This window comes from Eubalaena glacialis, chromosome 6 (genome assembly GCF_028564815.1).
Source record: "Eubalaena glacialis isolate mEubGla1 chromosome 6, mEubGla1.1.hap2.+ XY, whole genome shotgun sequence".
In the NCBI taxonomy this organism is placed as follows: Eukaryota; Metazoa; Chordata; class Mammalia; order Artiodactyla; family Balaenidae; genus Eubalaena; species Eubalaena glacialis.
In genome coordinates this window covers 139,252,320-139,279,349 of record NC_083721.1, presented here as the reverse complement: position 1 = coordinate 139,279,349, position 27,030 = coordinate 139,252,320, and positions in this window count along the sequence as shown.

Genomic DNA, 27,030 nt, shown 5'->3' with positions numbered 1-27,030 from the left:
CTGCGAGTCTTTCCTTGCGTGCTGGAATGTGTCTCAAAGCAAAGGGTGCTTTACAGGAAAGAGAAAAAGGTGTCTCCACCTCCTCGCCTGAGGCATGCCAGAGCCCCCTTTACATAAAGGGCGAACTACACTGACCACGCAGATCAAAACAAAGCCCGGGGACGGCAACCACAATGCCGGCAGGCATAGCGGCATTTGCCCAGAAGCCTTTAGTCAAAGCAGTGGCTTAACGCTAGTGTGCCGTTCAGGACTCCTAGGACGCCTGGGTCCTCACCCCTTGGGCATGGAACAACACTGTGTACCCAATGGCTCTTCTTTGGCGACCTAACCAAACGCAGGTCCCTAGGCCCTTCGGATCCTTTCTCTGCGTGAAGAGGGAAAGGCAACGCTCTGCTCTCTCTTCGTGGCCCATGGAGATTGCCAAGCTTTCAACAGTCCTCCCGAACGCAGGCCTAGCAGGTCTTAGGGGTGCTGCAAAAGGTCCCCACTGCTGAACCACGGCTGCAATGGAAAAACGCTGTGCTGATTGTTCATCCTGGGAACACTTACCTGCCGTCTCTCTCTGCCAAGCGGAAGGTCGACTTCAGAGGCAGCCCGACAAACGTACAATTTGCCCCTGAACGCTACCTCGGGTTGTCTGAGCTACAAGGACAATTTGGCCTATCGGCGGGAATTACGTCCTGGAAGCCATTCAGCCCACGGAGGACTCCCTTGGTGCCAAAGTTTTAGCAGGGAAGGTCCCGGGTGCTGCTTGTGTCTCTCTTCATTGGTCAGAAACTACGGGCGCATGTGCTGGGTTCAATTTTGATAGTGGTTACCTAGAGGGAAGAGCATTACTCTCCCAGCGGGAGAGCTGAAAGTGCGGCCTCAGAGTGTCCTGAGACACAGTGTGGTTGCTCCTGTTCTCTTCACAAGGAGAATGGCTATGTGAGGGAAAGGGAGCTTTCCTAGAGAAACACTCTGTTCTCTGTACCGTGCAGGAGGCCTCCCGGCGCCCTCTATACGTAAAGGGAACGCTACGCTGTTCCACAAGGACCGAAGTAAGGGTCAGGTAGTCCAGCCACGAACTGACGCGTGCAGAGGCGTTCCACGAAACCTTAGGCAAGTAGTGCATGAATGTTCGTATGCCTTTCCCAGGACCCCCGCTGCCTCAGCGTGTCCCTTGGAAGAACCCTGTGTACCGAATAGCCTTCTTGGCCCCCTGCGCACCGTGCCGCTACCAAAGCCCTCCGGATCATCTCTTTGCATGCCGAGTGAGAGGCAACACACTCTTTTCTTTCTCGGATAGCTAGCTAGCCAAGACATTCAAAAGTGCCCCCCGAACAGAGGTGGAGAAAGTCGTAGGTGTAATGCCTAACGTATCTCTCTCAGTGCTGCCGCTGAGGAGCAAGGAAGAACACGGTGCGTAGTGTTCTCTCTGGGTGTACTTAGCTACCGGCTCTTTCTGGCAAGCAGGAACTCGACTTCAGATGCAGTCTGGAAAACGGACAGTTTCCCCCCGCGCTCTGCTAGGCTTTCGGCAGCTAAAGTGAAAGTCAACGTGAGCCCAAGCTTCGAAGTAAGGCCCTGATTATCCTTGCAAAACGAGAGGCGTGCAGCAGCTCCATGAGGCCTTCATCGTTGTTCTGCTTTAGTTTCAAGGTAGTAAGCTTTTCAACACTCCTAGGGGCCTTGCTTCAGCACCCGTTTCAGTACCAGAACACTGCGTAGAACCAGGAAGCTCTGCTCCTGCGTGTATGCTGCGTGTCAACCTAGAAATTACCGACTGATGGCACAAGGCTAGTTTTCCCATTATGAAAGCTCCGTTGATGCGGCCCCGAAGCTACCTGAAAAGCACTGTTGTTACCGTGCTTTTACTTACAGCCGGCATGGTTCATAGAAGAAAATGAGTTTTCTCGAAAGAAACCTTGTGCTTCCAGTTCCTAGTTGGAAGCTCACCCTGCTCTGCTCTATACCAAACGTGAAAGTCAATGTGAGCACTAGCCTCGAAGTAAGGCCCTGATTATGCTGGCAAAACGGGAGGCGTGCAGCAGCTCCATGAGGCCTTCATCGCTGTTCTGCTTTAGTTTCACGGTAGTAAGCTTTCCAACATTCCTAGGGACTTTGCTTAAGCAACCGTTTCGGTACCAGAACACTGCGTAGAGACAGTAAGCTCTGGTCCTGCGTGTATGCTGCGTGTCAACCTAGAAATTGGAGACTGATGGCATAAGGCTTCTTTTCCCATTATGAAAGCTCCGTTCATGCGGCCTCGAAGCTACCTGAAAAGCATTGTTGTTGCCGGGGTTTTCCTCACTGCCGGCATGGTTCTGAGAAGAAAATGAGTTTTCTCCTGAGAAACCTTGGGGTTTCCAGTTCCTTGTTGGAAGCTCACCCTGCTCTGCGCTATACCTAAAGTGAAAGTCAACGTGAGCCCAAGCTTCGAAGTAAGGCCCTGATTATCCTTGCAAAACGAGAGGCGTGCAGCAGCTCCATGAGGCCTTCATCGTTGTTCTGCTTTAGTTTCAAGGTAGTAAGCTTTTCAACACTCCTAGGGGCCTTGCTTCAGCACCCGTTTCAGTACCAGAACACTGCGTAGAACCAGGAAGCTCTGCTCCTGCGTGTATGCTGCGTGTCAACCTAGAAATTAGAGACTGATGGCACAAGGCTAGTTTTCCCATTATGAAAGCTCCGTTGATGCGGCCCCGAAGCTACCTGAAAAGCACTGTTGTTACCGTGCTTTTACTTACAGCCGGCATGGTTCATAGAAGAAAATGAGTTTTCTCGAAAGAAACCTTGTGCTTCCAGTTCCTAGTTGGAAGCTCACCCGGCTCTGCTCTATACCAAACGTGAAAGTCAATGTGAGCACTAGCCTCGAAGTAAGGCCCTGATTATGCTGGCAAAACGGGAGGCGTGCAGCAGCTCCATGAGGCCTTCATCGCTGTTCTGCTTTAGTTTCACGGTAGTAAGCTTTCCAACATTCCTAAGGACTTTGCTTAAGCAACCGTTTCGGTACCAGAACACTGCGTAGAGACAGTAAGCTCTGGTCCTGCGTGTATGCTGCGTGTCAACCTAGAAATTGGAGACTGATGGCATAAGGCTTCTTTTCCCATTATGAAAGCTCCGTTCATGCGGCCTCGAAGCTACCTGAAAAGCATTGTTGTTGCCGGGGTTTTCCTCACTGCCGGCATGGTTCTGAGAAGAAAATGAGTTTTCTCCTGAGAAACCTTGGGGTTCCAGTTCCTTGTTGGAAGCTCACCCTGCTCTGCGCTATACCTAAAGTGAAAGTCAACGTGAGCCCAAGCTTCGAAGTAAGGCCCTGATTATCCTTGCAAAACGAGAGGCGTGCAGCAGCTCCATGAGGCCTTCATCGTTGTTCTGCTTTAGTTTCAAGGTAGTAAGCTTTTCAACACTCCTAGGGGCCTTGCTTCAGCACCCGTTTCAGTACCAGAACACTGCGTAGAACCAGGAAGCTCTGCTCCTGCGTGTATGCTGCGTGTCAACCTAGAAATTAGCGACTGATGGCACAAGGCTAGTTTTCCCATTATGAAAGCTCCGTTGATGCGGCCCCGAAGCTACCTGAAAAGCACTGTTGTTACCGTGCTTTTACTTACAGCCGGCATGGTTCATAGAAGAAAATGAGTTTTCTCGAAAGAAACCTTGTGCTTCCAGTTCCTAGTTGGAAGCTCACCCTGCTCTGCTCTATACCAAACGTGAAAGTCAATGTGAGCACTAGCCTCGAAGTAAGGCCCTGATTATGCTGGCAAAACGGGAGGCGTGCAGCAGCTCCATGAGGCCTTCATCGCTGTTCTGCTTTAGTTTCACGGTAGTAAGCTTTCCAACATTCCTAGGGACTTTGCTTAAGCAACCGTTTCGGTACCAGAACACTGCGTAGAGACAGTAAGCTCTGGTCCTGCGTGTATGCTGCGTGTCAACCTAGAAATTGGAGACTGATGGCATAAGGCTTCTTTTCCCATTATGAAAGCTCCGTTCATGCGGCCTCGAAGCTACCTGAAAAGCATTGTTGTTGCCGGGGTTTTCCTCACTGCCGGCATGGTTCTGAGAAGAAAATGAGTTTTCTCCTGAGAAACCTTGGGGTTCCAGTTCCTTGTTGGAAGCTCACCCTGCTCTGCGCTATACCTAAAGTGAAAGTCAACGTGAGCCCAAGCTTCGAAGTAAGGCCCTGATTATCCTTGCAAAACGAGAGGCGTGCAGCAGCTCCATGAGGCCTCCATCGTTGTTCTGCTTTAGTTTCAAGGTAGTAAGCTTTTCAACACTCCTAGGGGCCTTGCTTCGGCACCCGTTTCAGTACCAGAACACTGCGTAGAACCAGGAAGCTCTGCTCCTGCGTGGATGCTGCGTGTCAACCTAGAAATTAGCGACTGATGGCACAAGGCTAGTTTTCCCATTATGAAAGCTCCGTTGATGCGGCCCCGAAGCTACCTGAAAAGCACTGTTGTTACCGTGCTTTTACTTACAGCCGGCATGGTTCATAGAAGAAAATGAGTTTTCTCGAAAGAAACCTTGTGCTTCCAGTTCCTAGTTGGAAGCTCACCCTGCTCTGCTCTATACCAAACGTGAAAGTCAATGTGAGCACTAGCCTCGAAGTAAGGCCCTGATTATGCTGGCAAAACGGGAGGCGTGCAGCAGCTCCATGAGGCCTTCATCGCTGTTCTGCTTTAGTTTCACGGTAGTAAGCTTTCCAACATTCCTAGGGACTTTGCTTAAGCAACCGTTTCGGTACCAGAACACTGCGTAGAGACAGTAAGCTCTGGTCCTGCGTGTATGCTGCGTGTCAACCTAGAAATTGGAGACTGATGGCATAAGGCTTCTTTTCCCATTATGAAAGCTCCGTTCATGCGGCCTCGAAGCTACCTGAAAAGCATTGTTGTTGCCGGGGTTTTCCTCACTGCCGGCATGGTTCTGAGAAGAAAATGAGTTTTCTCCTGAGAAACCTTGGGGTTTCCAGTTCCTTGTTGGAAGCTCACCCTGCTCTGCGCTATACCTAAAGTGAAAGTCAACGTGAGCCCAAGCTTCGAAGTAAGGCCCTGATTATCCTTGCAAAACGAGAGGCGTGCAGCAGCTCCATGAGGCCTTCATCGTTGTTCTGCTTTAGTTTCAAGGTAGTAAGCTTTTCAACACTCCTAGGGGCCTTGCTTCGGCACCCGTTTCAGTACCAGAACACTGCGTAGAACCAGGAAGCTCTGCTCCTGCGTGGATGCTGCGTGTCAACCTAGAAATTAGAGACTGATGGCACAAGGCTAGTTTTCCCATTATGAAAGCTCCGTTGATGCGGCCCCGAAGCTACCTGAAAAGCACTGTTGTTACCGTGCTTTTACTTACAGCCGGCATGGTTCATAGAAGAAAATGAGTTTTCTCGAAAGAAACCTTGTGCTTCCAGTTCCTAGTTGGAAGCTCACCCTGCTCTGCTCTATACCAAACGTGAAAGTCAATGTGAGCACTAGCCTCGAAGTAAGGCCCTGATTATGCTGGCAAAACGGGAGGCGTGCAGCAGCTCCATGAGGCCTTCATCGCTGTTCTGCTTTAGTTTCACGGTAGTAAGCTTTCCAACATTCCTAGGGACTTTGCTTAAGCAACCGTTTCGGTACCAGAACACTGCGTAGAGACAGTAAGCTCTGGTCCTGCGTGTATGCTGCGTGTCAACCTAGAAATTGGAGACTGATGGCATAAGGCTTCTTTTCCCATTATGAAAGCTCCGTTCATGCGGCCTCGAAGCTACCTGAAAAGCATTGTTGTTGCCGGGGTTTTCCTCACTGCCGGCATGGTTCTGAGAAGAAAATGAGTTTTCTCCTGAGAAACCTTGGGGTTCCAGTTCCTTGTTGGAAGCTCACCCTGCTCTGCGCTATACCTAAAGTGAAAGTCAACGTGAGCCCAAGCTTCGAAGTAAGGCCCTGATTATCCTTGCAAAACGAGAGGCGTGCAGCAGCTCCATGAGGCCTTCATCGTTGTTCTGCTTTAGTTTCAAGGTAGTAAGCTTTTCAACACTCCTAGGGGCCTTGCTTCGGCACCCGTTTCAGTACCAGAACACTGCGTAGAACCAGGAAGCTCTGCTCCTGCGTGTATGCTGCGTGTCAACCTAGAAATTAGAGACTGATGGCACAAGGCTAGTTTTCCCATTATGAAAGCTCCGTTGATGCGGCCCCGAAGCTACCTGAAAAGCACTGTTGTTACCGTGCTTTTACTTACAGCCGGCATGGTTCATAGAAGAAAATGAGATTTCTCGAAAGAAACCTTGTGCTTCCAGTTCCTAGTTGGAAGCTCACCCTGCTCTGCTCTATACCAAACGTGAAAGTCAATGTGAGCACTAGCCTCGAAGTAAGGCCCTGATTATGCTGGCAAAACGGGAGGCGTGCAGCAGCTCCATGAGGCCTTCATCGCTGTTCTGCTTTAGTTTCACGGTAGTAAGCTTTCCAACATTCCTAGGGACTTTGCTTAAGCAACCGTTTCGGTACCAGAACACTGCGTAGAGACAGTAAGCTCTGGTCCTGCGTGTATGCTGCGTGTCAACCTAGAAATTGGAGACTGATGGCATAAGGCTTCTTTTCCCATTATGAAAGCTCCGTTCATGCGGCCTCGAAGCTACCTGAAAAGCATTGTTGTTGCCGGGGTTTTCCTCACTGCCGGCATGGTTCTGAGAAGAAAATGAGTTTTCTCCTGAGAAACCTTGGGGTTTCCAGTTCCTTGTTGGAAGCTCACCCTGCTCTGCGCTATACCTAAAGTGAAAGTCAACGTGAGCCCAAGCTTCGAAGTAAGGCCCTGATTATCCTTGCAAAACGAGAGGCGTGCAGCAGCTCCATGAGGCCTTCATCGTTGTTCTGCTTTAGTTTCAAGGTAGTAAGCTTTTCAACACTCCTAGGGGCCTTGCTTCAGCACCCGTTTCAGTACCAGAACACTGCGTAGAACCAGGAAGCTCTGCTCCTGCGTGTATGCTGCGTGTCAACCTAGAAATTAGAGACTGATGGCACAAGGCTAGTTTTCCCATTATGAAAGCTCCGTTGATGCGGCCCCGAAGCTACCTGAAAAGCACTGTTGTTACCGTGCTTTTACTTACAGCCGGCATGGTTCATAGAAGAAAATGAGTTTTCTCGAAAGAAACCTTGTGCTTCCAGTTCCTAGTTGGAAGCTCACCCTGCTCTGCTCTATACCAAACGTGAAAGTCAATGTGAGCACTAGCCTCGAAGTAAGGCCCTGATTATGCAGGCAAAACGGGAGGCGTGCAGCAGCTCCATGAGGCCTTCATCGCTGTTCTGCTTTAGTTTCACGGTAGTAAGCTTTCCAACATTCCTAGGGACTTTGCTTAAGCAACCGTTTCGGTACCAGAACACTGCGTAGAGACAGTAAGCTCTGGTCCTGCGTGTATGCTGCGTGTCAACCTAGAAATTGGAGACTGATGGCATAAGGCTTCTTTTCCCATTATGAAAGCTCCGTTCATGCGGCCTCGAAGCTACCTGAAAAGCATTGTTGTTGCCGGGGTTTTCCTCACTGCCGGCATGGTTCTGAGAAGAAAATGAGTTTTCTCCTGAGAAACCTTGGGGTTCCAGTTCCTTGTTGGAAGCTCACCCTGCTCTGCGCTATACCTAAAGTGAAAGTCAACGTGAGCCCAAGCTTCGAAGTAAGGCCCTGATTATCCTTGCAAAACGAGAGGCGTGCAGCAGCTCCATGAGGCCTTCATCGTTGTTCTGCTTTAGTTTCAAGGTAGTAAGCTTTTCAACACTCCTAGGGGCCTTGCTTCGGCACCCGTTTCAGTACCAGAACACTGCGTAGAACCAGGAAGCTCTGCTCCTGCGTGTATGCTGCGTGTCAACCTAGAAATTAGCGACTGATGGCACAAGGCTAGTTTTCCCATTATGAAAGCTCCGTTGATGCGGCCCCGAAGCTACCTGAAAAGCACTGTTGTTACCGTGCTTTTACTTACAGCCGGCATGGTTCATAGAAGAAAATGAGTTTTCTCGAAAGAAACCTTGTGCTTCCAGTTCCTAGTTGGAAGCTCACCCTGCTCTGCTCTATACCAAACGTGAAAGTCAATGTGAGCACTAGCCTCGAAGTAAGGCCCTGATTATGCTGGCAAAACGGGAGGCGTGCAGCAGCTCCATGAGGCCTTCATCGCTGTTCTGCTTTAGTTTCACGGTAGTAAGCTTTCCAACATTCCTAGGGACTTTGCTTAAGCAACCGTTTCGGTACCAGAACACTGCGTAGAGACAGTAAGCTCTGATCCTGCGTGTATGCTGCGTGTCAACCTAGAAATTGGAGACTGATGGCATAAGGCTTCTTTTCCCATTATGAAAGCTCCGTTCATGCGGCCTCGAAGCTACCTGAAAAGCATTGTTGTTGCCGGGGTTTTCCTCACTGCCGGCATGGTTCTGAGAAGAAAATGAGTTTTCTCCTGAGAAACCTTGGGGTTTCCAGTTCCTTGTTGGAAGCTCACCCTGCTCTGCGCTATACCTAAAGTGAAAGTCAACGTGAGCCCAAGCTTCGAAGTAAGGCCCTGATTATCCTTGCAAAACGAGAGGCGTGCAGCAGCTCCATGAGGCCTTCATCGTTGTTCTGCTTTAGTTTCAAGGTAGTAAGCTTTTCAACACTCCTAGGGGCCTTGCTTCGGCACCCGTTTCAGTACCAGAACACTGCGTAGAACCAGGAAGCTCTGCTCCTGCGTGGATGCTGCGTGTCAACCTAGAAATTAGAGACTGATGGCACAAGGCTAGTTTTCCCATTATGAAAGCTCCGTTGATGCGGCCCCGAAGCTACCTGAAAAGCACTGTTGTTACCGTGCTTTTACTTACAGCCGGCATGGTTCATAGAAGAAAATGAGTTTTCTCGAAAGAAACCTTGTGCTTCCAGTTCCTAGTTGGAAGCTCACCCTGCTCTGCTCTATACCAAACGTGAAAGTCAATGTGAGCACTAGCCTCGAAGTAAGGCCCTGATTATGCTGGCAAAACGGGAGGCGTGCAGCAGCTCCATGAGGCCTTCATCGCTGTTCTGCTTTAGTTTCACGGTAGTAAGCTTTCCAACATTCCTAGGGACTTTGCTTAAGCAACCGTTTCGGTACCAGAACACTGCGTAGAGACAGTAAGCTCTGGTCCTGCGTGTATGCTGCGTGTCAACCTAGAAATTGGAGACTGATGGCATAAGGCTTCTTTTCCCATTATGAAAGCTCCGTTCATGCGGCCTCGAAGCTACCTGAAAAGCATTGTTGTTGCCGGGGTTTTCCTCACTGCCGGCATGGTTCTGAGAAGAAAATGAGTTTTCTCCTGAGAAACCTTGGGGTTCCAGTTCCTTGTTGGAAGCTCACCCTGCTCTGCGCTATACCTAAAGTGAAAGTCAACGTGAGCCCAAGCTTCGAAGTAAGGCCCTGATTATCCTTGCAAAACGAGAGGCGTGCAGCAGCTCCATGAGGCCTTCATCGTTGTTCTGCTTTAGTTTCAAGGTAGTAAGCTTTTCAACACTCCTAGGGGCCTTGCTTCGGCACCCGTTTCAGTACCAGAACACTGCGTAGAACCAGGAAGCTCTGCTCCTGCGTGTATGCTGCGTGTCAACCTAGAAATTAGAGACTGATGGCACAAGGCTAGTTTTCCCATTATGAAAGCTCCGTTGATGCGGCCCCGAAGCTACCTGAAAAGCACTGTTGTTACCGTGCTTTTACTTACAGCCGGCATGGTTCATAGAAGAAAATGAGTTTTCTCGAAAGAAACCTTGTGCTTCCAGTTCCTAGTTGGAAGCTCACTCTGCTCTGCTCTATACCAAACGTGAAAGTCAATGTGAGCACTAGCCTCGAAGTAAGGCCCTGATTATGCTGGCAAAACGGGAGGCGTGCAGCAGCTCCATGAGGCCTTCATCGCTGCTCTGCTTTAGTTTCACGGTAGTAAGCTTTCCAACATTCCTAGGGACTTTGCTTAAGCAACCGTTTCGGTACCAGAACACTGCGTAGAGACAGTAAGCTCTGGTCCTGCGTGTATGCTGCGTGTCAACCTAGAAATTGGAGACTGATGGCATAAGGCTTCTTTTCCCATTATGAAAGCTCCGTTCATGCGGCCTCGAAGCTACCTGAAAAGCATTGTTGTTGCCGGGGTTTTCCTCACTGCCGGCATGGTTCTGAGAAGAAAATGAGTTTTCTCCTGAGAAACCTTGGGGTTCCAGTTCCTTGTTGGAAGCTCACCCTGCTCTGCGCTATACCTAAAGTGAAAGTCAACGTGAGCCCAAGCTTCGAAGTAAGGCCCTGATTATCCTTGCAAAACGAGAGGCGTGCAGCAGCTCCATGAGGCCTTCATCGTTGTTCTGCTTTAGTTTCAAGGTAGTAAGCTTTTCAACACTCCTAGGGGCCTTGCTTCGGCACCCGTTTCAGTACCAGAACACTGCGTAGAACCAGGAAGCTCTGCTCCTGCGTGTATGCTGCGTGTCAACCTAGAAATTAGCGACTGATGGCACAAGGCTAGTTTTCCCATTATGAAAGCTCCGTTGATGCGGCCCCGAAGCTACCTGAAAAGCACTGTTGTTACCGTGCTTTTACTTACAGCCGGCATGGTTCATAGAAGAAAATGAGTTTTCTCGAAAGAAACCTTGTGCTTCCAGTTCCTAGTTGGAAGCTCACCCTGCTCTGCTCTATACCAAACGTGAAAGTCAATGTGAGCACTAGCCTCGAAGTAAGGCCCTGATTATGCTGGCAAAACGGGAGGCGTGCAGCAGCTCCATGAGGCCTTCATCGCTGTTCTGCTTTAGTTTCACGGTAGTAAGCTTTCCAACATTCCTAGGGACTTTGCTTAAGCAACCGTTTCGGTACCAGAACACTGCGTAGAGACAGTAAGCTCTGGTCCTGCGTGTATGCTGCGTGTCAACCTAGAAATTGGAGACTGATGGCATAAGGCTTCTTTTCCCATTATGAAAGCTCCGTTCATGCGGCCTCGAAGCTACCTGAAAAGCATTGTTGTTGCCGGGGTTTTCCTCACTGCCGGCATGGTTCTGAGAAGAAAATGAGTTTTCTCCTGAGAAACCTTGGGGTTCCAGTTCCTTGTTGGAAGCTCACCCTGCTCTGCGCTATACCTAAAGTGAAAGTCAACGTGAGCCCAAGCTTCGAAGTAAGGCCCTGATTATCCTTGCAAAACGAGAGGCGTGCAGCAGCTCCATGAGGCCTTCATCGTTGTTCTGCTTTAGTTTCAAGGTAGTAAGCTTTTCAACACTCCTAGGGGCCTTGCTTCAGCACCCGTTTCAGTACCAGAACACTGCGTAGAACCAGGAAGCTCTGCTCCTGCGTGTATGCTGCGTGTCAACCTAGAAATTAGAGACTGATGGCACAAGGCTAGTTTTCCCATTATGAAAGCTCCGTTGATGCGGCCCCGAAGCTACCTGAAAAGCACTGTTGTTACCGTGCTTTTACTTACAGCCGGCATGGTTCATAGAAGAAAATGAGATTTCTCGAAAGAAACCTTGTGCTTCCAGTTCCTAGTTGGAAGCTCACCCTGCTCTGCTCTATACCAAACGTGAAAGTCAATGTGAGCACTAGCCTCGAAGTAAGGCCCTGATTATGCTGGCAAAACGGGAGGCGTGCAGCAGCTCCATGAGGCCTTCATCGCTGTTCTGCTTTAGTTTCACGGTAGTAAGCTTTCCAACATTCCTAGGGACTTTGCTTAAGCAACCGTTTCGGTACCAGAACACTGCGTAGAGACAGTAAGCTCTGGTCCTGCGTGTATGCTGCGTGTCAACCTAGAAATTGGAGACTGATGGCATAAGGCTTCTTTTCCCATTATGAAAGCTCCGTTCATGCGGCCTCGAAGCTACCTGAAAAGCATTGTTGTTGCCGGGGTTTTCCTCACTGCCGGCATGGTTCTGAGAAGAAAATGAGTTTTCTCCTGAGAAACCTTGGGGTTTCCAGTTCCTTGTTGGAAGCTCACCCTGCTCTGCGCTATACCTAAAGTGAAAGTCAACGTGAGCCCAAGCTTCGAAGTAAGGCCCTGATTATCCTTGCAAAACGAGAGGCGTGCAGCAGCTCCATGAGGCCTTCATCGTTGTTCTGCTTTAGTTTCAAGGTAGTAAGCTTTTCAACACTCCTAGGGGCCTTGCTTCAGCACCCGTTTCAGTACCAGAACACTGCGTAGAACCAGGAAGCTCTGCTCCTGCGTGTATGCTGCGTGTCAACCTAGAAATTAGAGACTGATGGCACAAGGCTAGTTTTCCCATTATGAAAGCTCCGTTGATGCGGCCCCGAAGCTACCTGAAAAGCACTGTTGTTACCGTGCTTTTACTTACAGCCGGCATGGTTCATAGAAGAAAATGAGTTTTCTCGAAAGAAACCTTGTGCTTCCAGTTCCTAGTTGGAAGCTCACCCTGCTCTGCTCTATACCAAACGTGAAAGTCAATGTGAGCACTAGCCTCGAAGTAAGGCCCTGATTATGCAGGCAAAACGGGAGGCGTGCAGCAGCTCCATGAGGCCTTCATCGCTGTTCTGCTTTAGTTTCACGGTAGTAAGCTTTCCAACATTCCTAGGGACTTTGCTTAAGCAACCGTTTCGGTACCAGAACACTGCGTAGAGACAGTAAGCTCTGGTCCTGCGTGTATGCTGCGTGTCAACCTAGAAATTGGAGACTGATGGCATAAGGCTTCTTTTCCCATTATGAAAGCTCCGTTCATGCGGCCTCGAAGCTACCTGAAAAGCATTGTTGTTGCCGGGGTTTTCCTCACTGCCGGCATGGTTCTGAGAAGAAAATGAGTTTTCTCCTGAGAAACCTTGGGGTTCCAGTTCCTTGTTGGAAGCTCACCCTGCTCTGCGCTATACCTAAAGTGAAAGTCAACGTGAGCCCAAGCTTCGAAGTAAGGCCCTGATTATCCTTGCAAAACGAGAGGCGTGCAGCAGCTCCATGAGGCCTTCATCGTTGTTCTGCTTTAGTTTCAAGGTAGTAAGCTTTTCAACACTCCTAGGGGCCTTGCTTCGGCACCCGTTTCAGTACCAGAACACTGCGTAGAACCAGGAAGCTCTGCTCCTGCGTGTATGCTGCGTGTCAACCTAGAAATTAGCGACTGATGGCACAAGGCTAGTTTTCCCATTATGAAAGCTCCGTTGATGCGGCCCCGAAGCTACCTGAAAAGCACTGTTGTTACCGTGCTTTTACTTACAGCCGGCATGGTTCATAGAAGAAAATGAGTTTTCTCGAAAGAAACCTTGTGCTTCCAGTTCCTAGTTGGAAGCTCACCCTGCTCTGCTCTATACCAAACGTGAAAGTCAATGTGAGCACTAGCCTCGAAGTAAGGCCCTGATTATGCTGGCAAAACGGGAGGCGTGCAGCAGCTCCATGAGGCCTTCATCGCTGTTCTGCTTTAGTTTCACGGTAGTAAGCTTTCCAACATTCCTAGGGACTTTGCTTAAGCAACCGTTTCGGTACCAGAACACTGCGTAGAGACAGTAAGCTCTGATCCTGCGTGTATGCTGCGTGTCAACCTAGAAATTGGAGACTGATGGCATAAGGCTTCTTTTCCCATTATGAAAGCTCCGTTCATGCGGCCTCGAAGCTACCTGAAAAGCATTGTTGTTGCCGGGGTTTTCCTCACTGCCGGCATGGTTCTGAGAAGAAAATGAGTTTTCTCCTGAGAAACCTTGGGGTTTCCAGTTCCTTGTTGGAAGCTCACCCTGCTCTGCGCTATACCTAAAGTGAAAGTCAACGTGAGCCCAAGCTTCGAAGTAAGGCCCTGATTATCCTTGCAAAACGAGAGGCGTGCAGCAGCTCCATGAGGCCTTCATCGTTGTTCTGCTTTAGTTTCAAGGTAGTAAGCTTTTCAACACTCCTAGGGGCCTTGCTTCGGCACCCGTTTCAGTACCAGAACACTGCGTAGAACCAGGAAGCTCTGCTCCTGCGTGGATGCTGCGTGTCAACCTAGAAATTAGAGACTGATGGCACAAGGCTAGTTTTCCCATTATGAAAGCTCCGTTGATGCGGCCCCGAAGCTACCTGAAAAGCACTGTTGTTACCGTGCTTTTACTTACAGCCGGCATGGTTCATAGAAGAAAATGAGTTTTCTCGAAAGAAACCTTGTGCTTCCAGTTCCTAGTTGGAAGCTCACCCTGCTCTGCTCTATACCAAACGTGAAAGTCAATGTGAGCACTAGCCTCGAAGTAAGGCCCTGATTATGCTGGCAAAACGGGAGGCGTGCAGCAGCTCCATGAGGCCTTCATCGCTGTTCTGCTTTAGTTTCACGGTAGTAAGCTTTCCAACATTCCTAGGGACTTTGCTTAAGCAACCGTTTCGGTACCAGAACACTGCGTAGAGACAGTAAGCTCTGGTCCTGCGTGTATGCTGCGTGTCAACCTAGAAATTGGAGACTGATGGCATAAGGCTTCTTTTCCCATTATGAAAGCTCCGTTCATGCGGCCTCGAAGCTACCTGAAAAGCATTGTTGTTGCCGGGGTTTTCCTCACTGCCGGCATGGTTCTGAGAAGAAAATGAGTTTTCTCCTGAGAAACCTTGGGGTTCCAGTTCCTTGTTGGAAGCTCACCCTGCTCTGCGCTATACCTAAAGTGAAAGTCAACGTGAGCCCAAGCTTCGAAGTAAGGCCCTGATTATCCTTGCAAAACGAGAGGCGTGCAGCAGCTCCATGAGGCCTTCATCGTTGTTCTGCTTTAGTTTCAAGGTAGTAAGCTTTTCAACACTCCTAGGGGCCTTGCTTCGGCACCCGTTTCAGTACCAGAACACTGCGTAGAACCAGGAAGCTCTGCTCCTGCGTGTATGCTGCGTGTCAACCTAGAAATTAGAGACTGATGGCACAAGGCTAGTTTTCCCATTATGAAAGCTCCGTTGATGCGGCCCCGAAGCTACCTGAAAAGCACTGTTGTTACCGTGCTTTTACTTACAGCCGGCATGGTTCATAGAAGAAAATGAGTTTTCTCGAAAGAAACCTTGTGCTTCCAGTTCCTAGTTGGAAGCTCACTCTGCTCTGCTCTATACCAAACGTGAAAGTCAATGTGAGCACTAGCCTCGAAGTAAGGCCCTGATTATGCTGGCAAAACGGGAGGCGTGCAGCAGCTCCATGAGGCCTTCATCGCTGCTCTGCTTTAGTTTCACGGTAGTAAGCTTTCCAACATTCCTAGGGACTTTGCTTAAGCAACCGTTTCGGTACCAGAACACTGCGTAGAGACAGTAAGCTCTGGTCCTGCGTGTATGCTGCGTGTCAACCTAGAAATTGGAGACTGATGGCATAAGGCTTCTTTTCCCATTATGAAAGCTCCGTTCATGCGGCCTCGAAGCTACCTGAAAAGCATTGTTGTTGCCGGGGTTTTCCTCACTGCCGGCATGGTTCTGAGAAGAAAATGAGTTTTCTCCTGAGAAACCTTGGGGTTCCAGTTCCTTGTTGGAAGCTCACCCTGCTCTGCGCTATACCTAAAGTGAAAGTCAACGTGAGCCCAAGCTTCGAAGTAAGGCCCTGATTATCCTTGCAAAACGAGAGGCGTGCAGCAGCTCCATGAGGCCTTCATCGTTGTTCTGCTTTAGTTTCAAGGTAGTAAGCTTTTCAACACTCCTAGGGGCCTTGCTTCGGCACCCGTTTCAGTACCAGAACACTGCGTAGAACCAGGAAGCTCTGCTCCTGCGTGTATGCTGCGTGTCAACCTAGAAATTAGCGACTGATGGCACAAGGCTAGTTTTCCCATTATGAAAGCTCCGTTGATGCGGCCCCGAAGCTACCTGAAAAGCACTGTTGTTACCGTGCTTTTACTTACAGCCGGCATGGTTCATAGAAGAAAATGAGTTTTCTCGAAAGAAACCTTGTGCTTCCAGTTCCTAGTTGGAAGCTCACCCTGCTCTGCTCTATACCAAACGTGAAAGTCAATGTGAGCACTAGCCTCGAAGTAAGGCCCTGATTATGCTGGCAAAACGGGAGGCGTGCAGCAGCTCCATGAGGCCTTCATCGCTGTTCTGCTTTAGTTTCACGGTAGTAAGCTTTCCAACATTCCTAGGGACTTTGCTTAAGCAACCGTTTCGGTACCAGAACACTGCGTAGAGACAGTAAGCTCTGGTCCTGCGTGTATGCTGCGTGTCAACCTAGAAATTGGAGACTGATGGCATAAGGCTTCTTTTCCCATTATGAAAGCTCCGTTCATGCGGCCTCGAAGCTACCTGAAAAGCATTGTTGTTGCCGGGGTTTTCCTCACTGCCGGCATGGTTCTGAGAAGAAAATGAGTTTTCTCCTGAGAAACCTTGGGGTTCCAGTTCCTTGTTGGAAGCTCACCCTGCTCTGCGCTATACCTAAAGTGAAAGTCAACGTGAGCCCAAGCTTCGAAGTAAGGCCCTGATTATCCTTGCAAAACGAGAGGCGTGCAGCAGCTCCATGAGGCCTTCATCGTTGTTCTGCTTTAGTTTCAAGGTAGTAAGCTTTTCAACACTCCTAGGGGCCTTGCTTCGGCACCCGTTTCAGTACCAGAACACTGCGTAGAACCAGGAAGCTCTGCTCCTGCGTGTATGCTGCGTGTCAACCTAGAAATTAGCGACTGATGGCACAAGGCTAGTTTTCCCATTATGAAAGCTCCGTTGATGCGGCCCCGAAGCTACCTGAAAAGCACTGTTGTTACCGTGCTTTTACTTACAGCCGGCATGGTTCATAGAAGAAAATGAGTTTTCTCGAAAGAAACCTTGTGCTTCCAGTTCCTAGTTGGAAGCTCACCCTGCTCTGCTCTATACCAAACGTGAAAGTCAATGTGAGCACTAGCCTCGAAGTAAGGCCCTGATTATGCTGGCAAAACGGGAGGCGTGCAGCAGCTCCATGAGGCCTTCATCGCTGTTCTGCTTTAGTTTCACGGTAGTAAGCTTTCCAACATTCCTAGGGACTTTGCTTAAGCAACCGTTTCGGTACCAGAACACTGCGTAGAGACAGTAAGCTCTGGTCCTGCGTGTATGCTGCGTGTCAACCTAGAAATTGGAGACTGATGGCATAAGGCTTCTTTTCCCATTATGAAAGCTCCGTTCATGCGGCCTCGAAGCTACCTGAAAAGCATTGTTGTTGCCGGGGTTTTCCTCACTGCCGGCATGGTTCTGAGAAGAAAATGAGTTTTCTCCTGAGAAACCTTGGGGTTCCAGTTCCTTGTTGGAAGCTCACCCTGCTCTGCGCTATACCTAAAGTGAAAGTCAACGTGAGCCCAAGCTTCGAAGTAAGGCCCTGATTATCCTTGCAAAACGAGAGGCGTGCAGCAGCTCCATGAGGCCTTCATCGTTGTTCTGCTTTAGTTTCAAGGTAGTAAGCTTTTCAGCACTCCTAGGGGCCTTGCTTCAGCACCCGTTTCAGTACCAGAACACTGCGTAGAACCAGGAAGCTCTGCTCCTGCGTGTATGCTGCGTGTCAACCTAGAAATTACCGACTGATGGCACAAGGCTTCTTTTCCCATTATGAAAGCTCCGTTGATGCGGCCCCGAAGCTACCTGAAAAGCACTGTTGTTACCGTGCTTTTACTTACAGCCGGCATGGTTCATAGAAGAAAATGAGTTTTCTCGAAAGAAACCTTGTGCTTCCAGTTCCTAGTTGGAAGCTCACCCTGCTCTGCTCTATACCAAACGTGAAAGTCAATGTGAGCACTAGCCTCGAAGTAAGGCCCTGATTATCCTGGCAAAACGGGAGGCGTGCAGCAGCTCCATGAGGCCTTCATCGCTGTTCTGCTTTAGTTTCACGGTAGTAAGCTTTCCAACATTCCTAGGGACTTTGCTTAAGCAACCGTTTCGGTACCAGAACACTGCGTAGAGACAGTAAGCTCTGGTCCTGCGTGTATGCTGCGTGTCAACCTAGAAATTGGAGACTGATGGCATAAGGCTTCTTTTCCCATTATGAAAGCTCCGTTCATGCGGCCTCGAAGCTACCTGAAAAGCATTGTTGTTGCCGGGGTTTTCCTCACTGCCGGCATGGTTCTGAGAAGAAAATGAGTTTTCTCCTGAGAAACCTTGGGGTTCCAGTTCCTTGTTGGAAGCTCACCCTGCTCTGCGCTATACCTAAAGTGAAAGTCAACGTGAGCCCAAGCTTCGAAGTAAGGCCCTGATTATCCTTGCAAAACGAGAGGCGTGCAGCAGCTCCATGAGGCCTTCATCGTTGTTCTGCTTTAGTTTCAAGGTAGTAAGCTTTTCAACACTCCTAGGGGCCTTGCTTCGGCACCCGTTTCAGTACCAGAACACTGCGTAGAACCAGGAAGCTCTGCTCCTGCGTGTATGCTGCGTGTCAACCTAGAAATTAGCGACTGATGGCACAAGGCTAGTTTTCCCATTATGAAAGCTCCGTTGATGCGGCCCCGAAGCTACCTGAAAAGCACTGTTGTTACCGTGCTTTTACTTACAGCCGGCATGGTTCATAGAAGAAAATGAGTTTTCTCGAAAGAAACCTTGTGCTTCCAGTTCCTAGTTGGAAGCTCACCCTGCTCTGCTCTATACCAAACGTGAAAGTCAATGTGAGCACTAGCCTCGAAGTAAGGCCCTGATTATGCTGGCAAAACGGGAGGCGTGCAGCAGCTCCATGAGGCCTTCATCGCTGCTCTGCTTTAGTTTCACGGTAGTAAGCTTTCCAACATTCCTAGGGACTTTGCTTAAGCAACCGTTTCGGTACCAGAACACTGCGTAGAGACAGTAAGCTCTGGTCCTGCGTGTATGCTGCGTGTCAACCTAGAAATTGGAGACTGATGGCATAAGGCTTCTTTTCCCATTATGAAAGCTCCGTTCATGCGGCCTCGAAGCTACCTGAAAAGCATTGTTGTTGCCGGGGTTTTCCTCACTGCCGGCATGGTTCTGAGAAGAAAATGAGTTTTCTCCTGAGAAACCTTGGGGTTCCAGTTCCTTGTTGGAAGCTCACCCTGCTCTGCGCTATACCTAAAATGAAAGTCAACGTGAGCCCAAGCTTCGAAGTAAGGCCCTGATTATCCTTGCAAAACGAGAGGCGTGCAGCAGCTCCATGAGGCCTTCATCGTTGTTCTGCTTTAGTTTCAAGGTAGTAAGCTTTTCAACACTCCTAGGGGCCTTGCTTCGGCACCCGTTTCAGTACCAGAACACTGCGTAGAACCAGGAAGCTCTGCTCCTGCGTGTATGCTGCGTGTCAACCTAGAAATTAGAGACTGATGGCACAAGGCTAGTTTTCCCATTATGAAAGCTCCGTTGATGCGGCCCCGAAGCTACCTGAAAAGCACTGTTGTTACCGTGCTTTTACTTACAGCCGGCATGGTTCATAGAAGAAAATGAGTTTTCTCGAAAGAAACCTTGTGCTTCCAGTTCCTAGTTGGAAGCTCACCCTGCTCTGCTCTATACCAAACGTGAAAGTCAATGTGAGCACTAGCCTCGAAGTAAGGCCCTGATTATGCTGGCAAAACGGGAGGCGTGCAGCAGCTCCATGAGGCCTTCATCGCTGTTCTGCTTTAGTTTCACGGTAGTAAGCTTTCCAACATTCCTAGGGACTTTGCCCAAGCAACCGTTTCGGTACCAGAACACTGCGTAGAGACAGTAAGCTCTGGTCCTGCGTGTATGCTGCGTGTCAACCTAGAAATTGGAGACTGATGGCATAAGGCTTCTTTTCCCATTATGAAAGCTCCGTTCATGCGGCCTCGAAGCTACCTGAAAAGCATTGTTGTTGCCGGGGTTTTCCTCACTGCCGGCATGGTTCTGAGAAGAAAATGAGTTTTCTCCTGAGAAACCTTGGGGTTCCAGTTCCTTGTTGGAAGCTCACCCTGCTCTGCGCTATACCTAAAGTGAAAGTCAACGTGAGCCCAAGCTTCGAAGTAAGGCCCTGATTATCCTTGCAAAACGAGAGGCGTGCAGCAGCTCCATGAGGCCTTCATCGTTGTTCTGCTTTAGTTTCAAGGTAGTAAGCTTTTCAGCACTCCTAGGGGCCTTGCTTCGGCACCCGTTTCAGTACCAGAACACTGCGTAGAACCAGGAAGCTCTGCTCCTGCGTGTATGCTGCGTGTCAACCTAGAAATTAGCGACTGATGGCACAAGGCTAGTTTTCCCATTATGAAAGCTCCGTTGATGCGGCCCCGAAGCTACCTGAAAAGCACTGTTGTTACCGTGCTTTTACTTACAGCCGGCATGGTTCATAGAAGAAAATGAGTTTTCTCGAAAGAAACCTTGTGCTTCCAGTTCCTAGTTGGAAGCTCACCCTGCTCTGCTCTATACCAAACGTGAAAGTCAATGTGAGCACTAGCCTCGAAGTAAGGCCCTGATTATCCTGGCAAAACGGGAGGCGTGCAGCAGCTCCATGAGGCCTTCATCGCTGTTCTGCTTTAGTTTCACGGTAGTAAGCTTTCCAACATTCCTAGGGACTTTGCTTAAGCAACCGTTTCGGTACCAGAACACTGCGTAGAGACAGTAAGCTCTGGTCCTGCGTGTATGCTGCGTGTCAACCTAGAAATTGGAGACTGATGGCATAAGGCTTCTTTTCCCGTTATGAAAGCTCCGTTCATGCGGCCTCGAAGCTACCTGAAAAGCATTGTTGTTGCCGGGGTTTTCCTCACTGCCGGCATGGTTCTGAGAAGAAAATGAGTTTTCTCCTGAGAAACCTTGGGGTTCCAGTTCCTTGTTGGAAGCTCACCCTGCTCTGCGCTATACCTAAAGTGAAAGTCAACGTGAGCCCAAGCTTCGAAGTAAGGCCCTGATTATCCTTGCAAAACGAGAGGCGTGCAGCAGCTCCATGAGGCCTTCATCGTTGTTCTGCTTTAGTTTCAAGGTAGTAAGCTTTTCAACACTCCTAGGGGCCTTGCTTCGGCACCCGTTTCAGTACCAGAACACTGCGTAGAACCAGGAAGCTCTGCTCCTGCGTGTATGCTGCGTGTCAACCTAGAAATTAGCGACTGATGGCACAAGGCTAGTTTTCCCATTATGAAAGCTCCGTTGATGCGGCCCCGAAGCTACCTGAAAAGCACTGTTGTTACCGTGCTTTTACTTACAGCCGGCATGGTTCATAGAAGAAAATGAGTTTTCTCGAAAGAAACCTTGTGCTTCCAGTTCCTAGTTGGAAGCTCACCCTGCTCTGCTCTATACCAAACGTGAAAGTCAATGTGAGCACTAGCCTCGAAGTAAGGCCCTGATTATGCTGGCAAAACGGGAGGCGTGCAGCAGCTCCATGAGGCCTTCATCGCTGCTCTGCTTTAGTTTCACGGTAGTAAGCTTTCCAACATTCCTAGGGACTTTGCTTAAGCAACCGTTTCGGTACCAGAACACTGCGTAGAGACAGTAAGCTCTGGTCCTGCGTGTATGCTGCGTGTCAACCTAGAAATTGGAGACTGATGGCATAAGGCTTCTTTTCCCATTATGAAAGCTCCGTTCATGCGGCCTCGAAGCTACCTGAAAAGCATTGTTGTTGCCGGGGTTTTCCTCACTGCCGGCATGGTTCTGAGAAGAAAATGAGTTTTCTCCTGAGAAACCTTGGGGTTCCAGTTCCTTGTTGGAAGCTCACCCTGCTCTGCGCTATACCTAAAGTGAAAGTCAACGTGAGCCCAAGCTTCGAAGTAAGGCCCTGATTATCCTTGCAAAACGAGAGGCGTGCAGCAGCTCCATGAGGCCTTCATCGTTGTTCTGCTTTAGTTTCAAGGTAGTAAGCTTTTCAGCACTCCTAGGGGCCTTGCTTCGGCACCCGTTTCAGTACCAGAACACTGCGTAGAACCAGGAAGCTCTGCTCCTGCGTGTATGCTGCGTGTCAACCTAGAAATTAGCGACTGATGGCACAAGGCTAGTTTTCCCATTATGAAAGCTCCGTTGATGCGGCCCCGAAGCTACCTGAAAAGCACTGTTGTTACCGTGCTTTTACTTACAGCCGGCATGGTTCATAGAAGAAAATGAGTTTTCTCGAAAGAAACCTTGTGCTTCCAGTTCCTAGTTGGAAGCTCACCCTGCTCTGCTCTATACCAAACGTGAAAGTCAATGTGAGCACTAGCCTCGAAGTAAGGCCCTGATTATGCTGGCAAAACGGGAGGCGTGCAGCAGCTCCATGAGGCCTTCATCGCTGTTCTGCTTTAGTTTCACGGTAGTAAGCTTTCCAACATTCCTAGGGACTTTGCTTAAGCAACCGTTTCGGTACCAGAACACTGCGTAGAGACAGTAAGCTCTGGTCCTGCGTGTATGCTGCGTGTCAACCTAGAAATTGGAGACTGATGGCATAAGGCTTCTTTTCCCATTATGAAAGCTCCGTTCATGCGGCCTCGAAGCTACCTGAAAAGCATTGTTGTTGCCGGGGTTTTCCTCACTGCCGGCATGGTTCTGAGAAGAAAATGAGTTTTCTCCTGAGAAACCTTGGGGTTCCAGTTCCTTGTTGGAAGCTCACCCTGCTCTGCGCTATACCTAAAGTGAAAGTCAACGTGAGCCCAAGCTTCGAAGTAAGGCCCTGATTATCCTTGCAAAACGAGAGGCGTGCAGCAGCTCCATGAGGCCTTCATCGTTGTTCTGCTTTAGTTTCAAGGTAGTAAGCTTTTCAACACTCCTAGGGGCCTTGCTTCGGCACCCGTTTCAGTACCAGAACACTGCGTAGAACCAGGAAGCTCTGCTCCTGCGTGTATGCTGCGTGTCAACCTAGAAATTAGCGACTGATGGCACAAGGCTAGTTTTCCCATTATGAAAGCTCCGTTGATGCGGCCCCGAAGCTACCTGAAAAGCACTGTTGTTACCGTGCTTTTACTTACAGCCGGCATGGTTCATAGAAGAAAATGAGTTTTCTCGAAAGAAACCTTGTGCTTCCAGTTCCTAGTTGGAAGCTCACCCTGCTCTGCTCTATACCAAACGTGAAAGTCAATGTGAGCACTAGCCTCGAAGTAAGGCCCTGATTATGCTGGCAAAACGGGAGGCGTGCAGCAGCTCCATGAGGCCTTCATCGCTGTTCTGCTTTAGTTTCACGGTAGTAAGCTTTCCAACATTCCTAGGGACTTTGCTTAAGCAACCGTTTCGGTACCAGAACACTGCGTAGAGACAGTAAGCTCTGGTCCTGCGTGTATGCTGCGTGTCAACCTAGAAATTGGAGACTGATGGCATAAGGCTTCTTTTCCCATTATGAAAGCTCCGTTCATGCGGCCTCGAAGCTACCTGAAAAGCATTGTTGTTGCCGGGGTTTTCCTCACTGCCGGCATGGTTCTGAGAAGAAAATGAGTTTTCTCCTGAGAAACCTTGGGGTTCCAGTTCCTTGTTGGAAGCTCACCCTGCTCTGCGCTATACCTAAAGTGAAAGTCAACGTGAGCCCAAGCTTCGAAGTAAGGCCCTGATTATCCTTGCAAAACGAGAGGCGTGCAGCAGCTCCATGAGGCCTTCATCGTTGTTCTGCTTTAGTTTCAAGGTAGTAAGCTTTTCAACACTCCTAGGGGCCTTGCTTCGGCACCCGTTTCAGTACCAGAACACTGCGTAGAACCAGGAAGCTCTGCTCCTGCGTGTATGCTGCGTGTCAACCTAGAAATTAGCGACTGATGGCACAAGGCTAGTTTTCCCATTATGAAAGCTCCGTTGATGCGGCCCCGAAGCTACCTGAAAAGCACTGTTGTTACCGTGCTTTTACTTACAGCCGGCATGGTTCATAGAAGAAAATGAGTTTTCTCGAAAGAAACCTTGTGCTTCCAGTTCCTAGTTGGAAGCTCACCCTGCTCTGCTCTATACCAAACGTGAAAGTCAATGTGAGCACTAGCCTCGAAGTAAGGCCCTGATTATCCTGGCAAAACGGGAGGCGTGCAGCAGCTCCATGAGGCCTTCATCGCTGTTCTGCTTTAGTTTCACGGTAGTAAGCTTTCCAACATTCCTAGGGACTTTGCTTAAGCAACCGTTTCGGTACCAGAACACTGCGTAGAGACAGTAAGCTCTGGTCCTGCGTGTATGCTGCGTGTCAACCTAGAAATTGGAGACTGATGGCATAAGGCTTCTTTTCCCATTATGAAAGCTCCGTTCATGCGGCCTCGAAGCTACCTGAAAAGCATTGTTGTTGCCGGGGTTTTCCTCACTGCCGGCATGGTTCTGAGAAGAAAATGAGTTTTCTCCTGAGAAACCTTGGGGTTCCAGTTCCTTGTTGGAAGCTCACCCTGCTCTGCGCTATACCTAAAGTGAAAGTCAACGTGAGCCCAAGCTTCGAAGTAAGGCCCTGATTATCCTTGCAAAACGAGAGGCGTGCAGCAGCTCCATGAGGCCTTCATCGTTGTTCTGCTTTAGTTTCAAGGTAGTAAGCTTTTCAACACTCCTAGGGGCCTTGCTTCGGCACCCGTTTCAGTACCAGAACACTGCGTAGAACCAGGAAGCTCTGCTCCTGCGTGTATGCTGCGTGTCAACCTAGAAATTAGAGACTGATGGCACAAGGCTAGTTTTCCCATTATGAAAGCTCCGTTGATGCGGCCCCGAAGCTACCTGAAAAGCACTGTTGTTACCGTGCTTTTACTTACAGCCGGCATGGTTCATAGAAGAAAATGAGTTTTCTCGAAAGAAACCTTGTGCTTCCAGTTCCTAGTTGGAAGCTCACCCTGCTCTGCTCTATACCAAACGTGAAAGTCAATGTGAGCACTAGCCTCGAAGTAAGGCCCTGATTATGCTGGCAAAACGGGAGGCGTGCAGCAGCTCCATGAGGCCTTCATCGCTGTTCTGCTTTAGTTTCACGGTAGTAAGCTTTCCAACATTCCTAGGGACTTTGCTTAAGCAACCGTTTCGGTACCAGAACACTGCGTAGAGACAGTAAGCTCTGGTCCTGCGTGTATGCTGCGTGTCAACCTAGAAATTGGAGACTGATGGCATAAGGCTTCTTTTCCCATTATGAAAGCTCCGTTCATGCGGCCTCGAAGCTACCTGAAAAGCATTGTTGTTGCCGGGGTTTTCCTCACTGCCGGCATGGTTCTGAGAAGAAAATGAGTTTTCTCCTGAGAAACCTTGGGGTTCCAGTTCCTTGTTGGAAGCTCACCCTGCTCTGCGCTATACCTAAAGTGAAAGTCAACGTGAGCCCAAGCTTCGAAGTAAGGCCCTGATTATCCTTGCAAAACGAGAGGCGTGCAGCAGCTCCATGAGGCCTTCATCGTTGTTCTGCTTTAGTTTCAAGGTAGTAAGCTTTTCAACACTCCTAGGGGCCTTGCTTCGGCACCCGTTTCAGTACCAGAACACTGCGTAGAACCAGGAAGCTCTGCTCCTGCGTGTATGCTGCGTGTCAACCTAGAAATTAGCGACTGATGGCACAAGGCTAGTTTTCCCATTATGAAAGCTCCGTTGATGCGGCCCCGAAGCTACCTGAAAAGCACTGTTGTTACCGTGCTTTTACTTACAGCCGGCATGGTTCATAGAAGAAAATGAGTTTTCTCGAAAGAAACCTTGTGCTTCCAGTTCCTAGTTGGAAGCTCACCCTGCTCTGCTCTATACCAAACGTGAAAGTCAATGTGAGCACTAGCCTCGAAGTAAGGCCCTGATTATGCTGGCAAAACGGGAGTCGTGCAGCAGCTCCATGAGGCCTTCATCGCTGTTCTGCTTTAGTTTCACGGTAGGAAGCTTTCTAACATTCCTAGGGACTTTGCTTAAGCAACCGTTTCGGTACCAGAACACTGCGTAGAGACAGTAAGCTCTGGTCCTGCGTGTATGCTGCGTGTCAACCTAGAAATTGGAGACTGATGGCATAAGGCTTCTTTTCCCATTATGAAAGCTCCGTTCATGCGGCCTCGAAGCTACCTGAAAAGCATTGTTGTTGCCGGGGTTTTCCTCACTGCCGGCATGGTTCTGAGAAGAAAATGAGTTTTCTCCTGAGAAACCTTGGGGTTTCCAGTTCCTTGTTGGAAGCTCACCCTGCTCTGCGCTATACCTAAAGTGAAAGTCAACGTGAGCCCAAGCTTCGAAGTAAGGCCCTGATTATCCTTGCAAAACGAGAGGCGTGCAGCAGCTCCATGAGGCCTTCATCGTTGTTCTGCTTTAGTTTCAAGGTAGTAAGCTTTTCAACACTCCTAGGGGCCTTGCTTCGGCACCCGTTTCAGTACCAGAACACTGCGTAGAACCAGGAAGCTCTGCTCCTGCGTGTATGCTGCGTGTCAACCTAGAAATTAGCGACTGATGGCACAAGGCTAGTTTTCCCATTATGAAAGCTCCGTTGATGCGGCCCCGAAGCTACCTGAAAAGCACTGTTGTTACCGTGCTTTTACTTACAGCCGGCATGGTTCATAGAAGAAAATGAGTTTTCTCGAAAGAAACCTTGTGCTTCCAGTTCCTAGTTGGAAGCTCACCCTGCTCTGCTCTATAGCAAACGTGAAAGTCAATGTGAGCACTAGCCTCGAAGTAAGGCCCTGATTATGCTGGCAAAACGGGAGGCGTGCAGCAGCTCCATGAGGCCTTCATCGCTGTTCTGCTTTAGTTTCACGGTAGTAAGCTTTCCAACATTCCTAGGGACTTTGCTTAAGCAACCGTTTCGGTACCAGAACACTGCGTAGAGACAGTAAGCTCTGGTCCTGCGTGTATGCTGCGTGTCAACCTAGAAATTGGAGACTGATGGCATAAGGCTTCTTTTCCCATTATGAAAGCTCCGTTCATGCGGCCTCGAAGCTACCTGAAAAGCATTGTTGTTGCCGGGGTTTTCCTCACTGCCGGCATGGTTCTGAGAAGAAAATGAGTTTTCTCCTGAGAAACCTTGGGGTTCCAGTTCCTTGTTGGAAGCTCACCCTGCTCTGCGCTATACCTAAAGTGAAAGTCAACGTGAGCCCAAGCTTCGAAGTAAGGCCCTGATTATCCTTGCAAAACGAGAGGCGTGCAGCAGCTCCATGAGGCCTTCATCGTTGTTCTGCTTTAGTTTCAAGGTAGTAAGCTTTTCAACACTCCTAGGGGCCTTGCTTCGGCACCCGTTTCAGTACCAGAACACTGCGTAGAACCAGGAAGCTCTGCTCCTGCGTGTATGCTGCGTGTCAACCTAGAAATTAGCGACTGATGGCACAAGGCTAGTTTTCCCATTATGAAAGCTCCGTTGATGCGGCCCCGAAGCTACCTGAAAAGCACTGTTGTTACCGTGCTTTTACTTACAGCCGGCATGGTTCATAGAAGAAAATGAGTTTTCTCGAAAGAAACCTTGTGCTTCCAGTTCCTAGTTGGAAGCTCACCCTGCTCTGCTCTATACCAAACGTGAAAG